The sequence below is a fragment of the Erinaceus europaeus genome, chromosome 2 (assembly GCF_950295315.1).
Source record: "Erinaceus europaeus chromosome 2, mEriEur2.1, whole genome shotgun sequence".
NCBI classification, from domain to species: Eukaryota; Metazoa; Chordata; class Mammalia; order Eulipotyphla; family Erinaceidae; genus Erinaceus; species Erinaceus europaeus.
In genome coordinates this window covers 122,151,719-122,158,212 of record NC_080163.1, presented here as the reverse complement: position 1 = coordinate 122,158,212, position 6,494 = coordinate 122,151,719, and positions in this window count along the sequence as shown.

Sequence of the window (6,494 nt, the reverse complement as noted above, 5' to 3'; positions counted from 1 at the left end):
TGTGAAATGAGCTCGAGTCTAATTCCCTTTTATTCCCAGCCTGGCATAATATATGTGCTATTAATTGTCACCAACCCAGATCAAGAGAATCCATACATCTGCATTTCCCAGGTTGGACTCAGCCTCTGAGTGATTGAGAAAGCTGCCTGGGGTCACACAGAAAGAAAATGACAGAACTGGGCTTTGAGCCCAGGGCTAAAGATATCCCAGCTTGTCACCTTTACCAACTTACTAATCATTCCTGAGCCTCAGCACCCATATTTCTCAACTGACAGAGAGAACTTCCACTTCACAGGGTTATCTGTGAAATTTATCAAGACCAGACAAAATGGGAGTGAATTCCCAAGTAAGATGCAAATGCCAGGGTGGAGGTGGAGACTCATAAAAGTATAAAACCTGCCTCTACCGACTGGGAGTAAGGACCGACCAGTCAACGTCCATGTTCAGCGGGGAAGCAATTACAGAGGCCAGACCTTCCACCTTCTGCAACCCACAATGACCCTGGGTCCATGCTCCCAGAGGGATAGAGAATGGGAAAGCTATCAGGGGAGGGGGTGGGATATGGAGATTGGGTGGTGGGAATTGTGTGGAGTTGTACCCCTTATACCCTATGGTTTTGTTAAATTATCTTTTCTTAAATAAAAAATAAATTAAAAAAAAGAGAAATCAAGAGGGAAGGGAGTGATAGAGATAGAGAGACAGAGAGACACCTGCTTTAAAACACTGTTTTACCACTTGCAAAGCATTCTCCCTGTAGATGGGGACTGGAGACTCGAACCTGAGTCCTTGTACACTGTAACATGTTCACTCAACTAGGTGTGCTATCACCTGGCCCCTCGTGAACATATATTGGTACAAAACATAATTTTGTCTCTGATTTTCAGACACTATTTAATTTTTTTCTCCAGCCAATGTCAATTTACATCTGGTTATTTTAATTTTAATTACCATGCATGGTAGGCATTATTCATTTTAATATGTAAGCTTAATTTTCTAAGTTTTGTGTTTTATATATAAATAAATAGAGTCTTAAAAAAAAACTTGCCTCTACCTAGGGGTACCCACCATCCCTGGGAAAGGCAGACAAAGCACCAGACTCAGCTCAGGCCAGTGATGATGGAGATCAGCCTGAGACGGCTTCCTGAAGGTGGTTATACTAGAGTTGACTGTGTTTATTATCTGGTCAGTCCTGAGAGCATGTCTACTTCAAGAAGAAGCCCTGTCGGGGGTCGGATGGTAGCGCCGCAGGTTAAGTGCGCGTGGCGCAAGGACCAACATAAGGATCCTGGTTTGAGCCCCCCGGCTCCCAACCTGCAGGGGAGTTGCTTCACAGGTGGTGAAGCAGGTCTGCAGGTGTCTGTCTTTCTCTCCCCCTCTCTGTCTTCTCCTCCTCTCTCCATTTCTCTCTGTCCTATCCAACAACGAATGACATCAACAATAACAATAATAACCACAAATAGGCTACAACAACAAGGGCAACAAAAAAGGGAGGAAATGGCCTCCAGGAGCAGTGAGTGGCTTCATGGTGCAGGCACTGAGCCCCAGCAATAACCCTGGAGGCAAAAAAAAAAAAAAAAAGTCCTGTCTCTGATTTAAGCCAGAGCTTCTCAAGCTGCACAGATGATGTGTTAGACTGGATCATTCAGTGGGGGCTGGAGGGAGGAGTCCTGTATACTGTAATGCTTTCAGCAGCCTCCCTGAAGGTGGGGACACAACTTTAGTGGTGGGTGTCGTATGGAACTATATGTTGTAATCTTACAATCTTGTAACCTACTATTAACAAAACATTATTTTTAAACATAATAAAAAGTAAATAAATGAAAGTCAACTAACCAAAATAAATAAATAAATAAACACTTTGGTTAAATAAATAAATAAAAATAAACAGCCTCCCTGATGTCCACCCATTACACACCAGAGAGAGAGACAGACAGACATCGAATCTGGAGCAACAGAAATGTCTCTAGACATTTCATTGCCAAAGTCCCCTAGGTTTATACCTGCCCTAGCTGAGAGCTTCTGGTTGAAGCCCACATGATGACATCTAATTTATGTGACTCCATCCATCAGTAAGTTCCACTGGGGCATTTCCCCTTAGGTTCAGGGGAATTAATTAATTTCCCCCACTCACTTATCACATGCTAATTTGAACATCCACACTCCCATCTTCTCAAGGAATACTTAGTAGGCTGTGGTGCCTGATCTGTGAGAGGCTCTCACGTACATTTGGTTTGCCTCTCTACCTTCCTGCAGTTGGGGCATGGCTTAGGCTCTGCTACTGTGATGTGTGCAGGACATCACTGTCTGTGTAGAAACAGGTGACATGTGCAGGTGGGAACTTCCCGGACACACAGAGGGATTGGCTTCTGGAAGTCCCTGCATCACTCACACTCTTGGGGACGCAAAGGGCCATCTGGCAGAAACCCCTGGAGACTGGTAACTCTGGTTAGAAAAGGGACTGGAAAGATAGCCCTAAACATGACAGACAGAGTGCATAGACATACCTGTTCCCATCCATTTCATTTTATACTTTCTTCCTTTCTTTCCTTCTTTCTTTTTTGCCAGTATATTTCTTGGCTAATTGTATAGTATTTATTTTTTTTTCCTTTATGTAGGGTTAATGGTTTACAGTCAACAGTAAAATACAGTAGTTTTCCCATGTGTGACATTTTATTAGTTTTCCTCATAGCAATCTAACCCCCTCTAGGTCCTCCTCTGCCATCATGAACTTACACTTTCTGATATCTACACAAAAATGATATGCTATTAAAGTCTAAGTCTCTGTAAATCTAAATGAGCTTTTTAAAGCAAATATGAAGTGGAAAGTGAAAGCCTTGTAGCAGCTTAGCTGGCAGTGCTTTCTTCTCCTATCTATACATAAAGACACACATGAGTTAGGCTGCAAGCTGCTCGTCATGGTTTTAATGTGAGACCCGGCAGGGAACCAACCAGACACAGTCCAGTACATCACGTGGACCCTCTTGGTAGAACTACCCCTTCCTCACTTGCCCACCCCCATTGTTTCCCTGCCAGCGTTCACGGTCCAGGAGGTACTGTAGGTGAATGGTGAGCAAATGCAGGGGTGGGAGGGAGAAAAGTTATAGATCGTGGTTTTGGTGGTGATGGTAGAATCCCAGCTCCACCCAGCCAGGCAATAAGGCTATAAGGAAGAGCCCAATGGAGGGTTGGTTGGGGGCATGGTTTTGCTCTTGGCCTAGAGAAAAGCAGCTCCAGGGAAGATGGTGGTGGCACAGGCAGTGATTTTACCCTGGCCCTCAGCTGAGTTGTGGCAGGTAGAGATTCTGGATCAGCAACCCTCATGCCCCAGCATGTGAGGGGCTGGTCTTCAGTGACTTTGGCTTCAGGTTCCAAGCGCCCACTCTGGAGCCCAGCCAGTGGGTGAGACTTGGCCCTCCTCTGACTCCCTGGGTGGGATTGGAGCTGAAGTCTTCTCCATGGGAGAATAGCTCTGTCCCCTGCACTGACTCTGAGGGAGAAACTATGTAAGTGATGGAAAGATAAAAAGCACTTTGATGTTCCCCAGGGCAGAGAATATGCATTGAGCTGTGCTGTCCCAAACAGGCTGTCTGTTACCAAAGTGGGTGGCAGGGTTGGTGTAGGTGGCCTGGTGTAGGCCATCATAGGACACCTGCAACTTAGTCTATAGAGCTGTCACAGATTCTTAGGGTGATCCCTGGGGACAGATCTCCTAGGAGAGTGGGAAGGGAATTTAGGGGTTTCTCTTTTGGCTTCTGGGTCAGAAGGATTAAGCAGGGCTTAAAAGATGTCCTTAATTATTTGGGGGATGAAAATGGGGCTATAAGGGCAGGGAGCCCCCCTGAGGTGAGGAGACTGCAAGGCATTGAGTAGCCAGGGGTCATGAAGGAGGAGCTTGAGGTTGCCCATGGCAACAGGCTCCCCAAAGTCCCAGAGAGAGGACAAGAGGGAGTGGCCTCTGTGCTGTAAAGCTTCTGGGAGCCTCAAGAAGGTTCTTGTCCTCCTGGGGGCCCCAGTAGGGAGACAGGAGACTTGAACATTCAAGGATTGTAGGGGACCCTGGACATAAGGAAATTGGAGTGGGATTGTAGGAAGCTGGACCTGGGTTCTGAGCAAACACCCACATGCTGGGTATTTCTCAAGGCTGGAAAACTCATTTGTACATATAGTCTATTCAAATAGGACAGACTCCCAGAGTATAGGAATCTTGTTTCTTCCACCTCCACAAACGTGATTTCTATCTTTCAGGATAGAAATCCAACCATATAGCTCTGTCAAACAGGCTGTCAACAAAGCCAGATGAGTCCAGTCTTCATGGAGATGTAGTAGCGGCTCAGGTATGAATCCAAGAAGTATTGCATTACACTAAAGTAGAAGACTCTGGGGTGGGTAGGTGGGGTGCTGGTCCTGGAAAAGGATGACAAAGAACCTAGTAGGGGTTGTATTGTTATGTGGAAAACTGAGAAATGTTATGCATGTACAAACTATTGTATTTACTGTTGAATGTAAAACATTAATTCCCCAATAAATAAATTAATAAATAAATAAAAAGGAAGTATTGCATTATTATTATGTATTTATTTTACCAAAGCACTGCTCAGCTCTGGTTTATGGTGGTGTGGGAGAATTGAACCTGGGACCTCTGGAGCCTCAGGTATGAAAGCCCTTTGAATATGATTATACTGTCTCCCCTACCCAAGGTATTGGACTTTTAAAATGTTGTTATTGGGAGAAGAGTCACAGAAGATAGCCTACCCAGTAAAGAGTTCTCTTCATCATGCATAAGGACCCAGGTGCTAATTCCCACTCACCTCATGGGCACAGATGCACAAGAGAAGCTTCACAAGTGAAGGAACAATACTTTGATATCCTCTCTCTCCTTCCCTTACTCCTTCTCTGTCTCTTACCCTCTATCTTTAAAAAAGAAAGAAAAGAACACTCATCAGGAGAAGCAGAATCATGTAGACATGGAACTCAAGCAATAGAAATAGTGGCAAAAAAATTATATAGATATATAATCTGAGGAGACAGCACAGAAGTAGAATTTAAAACTTTGCATGCCTGAGGCCTCAGGCTTGATCCCCAGCACTGCATATGCCATACAGCAAAGCAGTGTTTTGGTTTATCTCTAATAAAAATTAAACACATACATCTCAAAAAAATAGAGAACTTTTAAAATAAATAAATAAAATTTATATTCACTGACCCTGTTCCCTAGAAAGGAAATGGACCTTTCCCATTTCTATAAAATTAAAGAACAGAGTTTCTTGAAGCAACAGATAATTCCATGGCTGAAAATGACAAAACTGGCAGATTTTTGCCTTCCCAAATGGCAAATGGACTCACAATCAGGCCAAGAGAATTTTGAACCAGCTGGGAGAGGTTCCCATGGTCAAACTGGAGCTTCAGAAGGATAATAGCACAGTGAATTAAAACTGAATTGTTTATACTCACCAGTTCACAAAAGCATTTTATGTTATTATTTAGTATTTATTTATTTATTTAAGAAAGGATTAATTAACAAAACTATAGGGTAGGAGGGGTACAATTCCACACAATTCCCACCACCCAATCTCCATTTCCCACCCCCTCCCCTGATAGCTTTCCCATTCTCTATCCCTCTGGGAGCATGGACCCAGGGTCATTGTGGGTTGCAGAAGGTAGAAGGTCTGGCTTCTGTAATTGCTTCCCCACTGAACATGGGCGTTGACTGGTAGGTCCATACTCCCAGTCTGTCTCTCTCTTTCCCTAGTAGGGTGGGTCTCTGGGGAAGCAGAGCTCCAGGACACATTGGTGGGGTCTTCAGTCTAGGGAAGCCTGGCCGGCATCCTGATGACATCTGGAACCTGCTGACTGAAAAGAGAGTTAACATACGAAGCAAAACAAATTGTTGAGCAATCATGGACCCAAAGCTTGGAATAGAGGAGAGGAAGTGTTGGGGTACTCACTGCAAACTCTAGTGTACTTCTGCTTTCAGGTATATATTTTGCAGTAGTTTACAGATACGTGTGAACATATGCTCTCTCTCACAGAAACTGGTGTATATCTAGGTTTGGGGACTTTGTTAGAAAGTGAACCACCTGAGATGAAACTAGAGTATACAATGAAAGGAAAGGTCTCACCCGAGTAATGAAGTTGAAGGGTTGTCATTCCACACGTGAAGTCTCTGGACACAGTCTGAAGTGAAGCATGTTGAGGTGGCAATCGTTGTGTTGGTTAGGTTGTGATCGGCAGATGCAATATTATTTGATATGGATTGGGAGAGGCATATGGGAAAGTGGGCCCTATCCAATGGTTCCAGGACTGGGGGAAGTAGAGGCTCTATAGTGGAGATGTGAGGTTCCTGCTGTCTTAGGGTTCAAAAAGACAATCGATAGTTAATGTTATCATCACATTATTTGGTAATTGGGTTAACTTTGAAAAGTCCTTTTGTTAGGGTTTGCTGTATAGTACCCTGTATCTTGTATATAGCTGTGCTATTGGTTGCTTCTGATCTA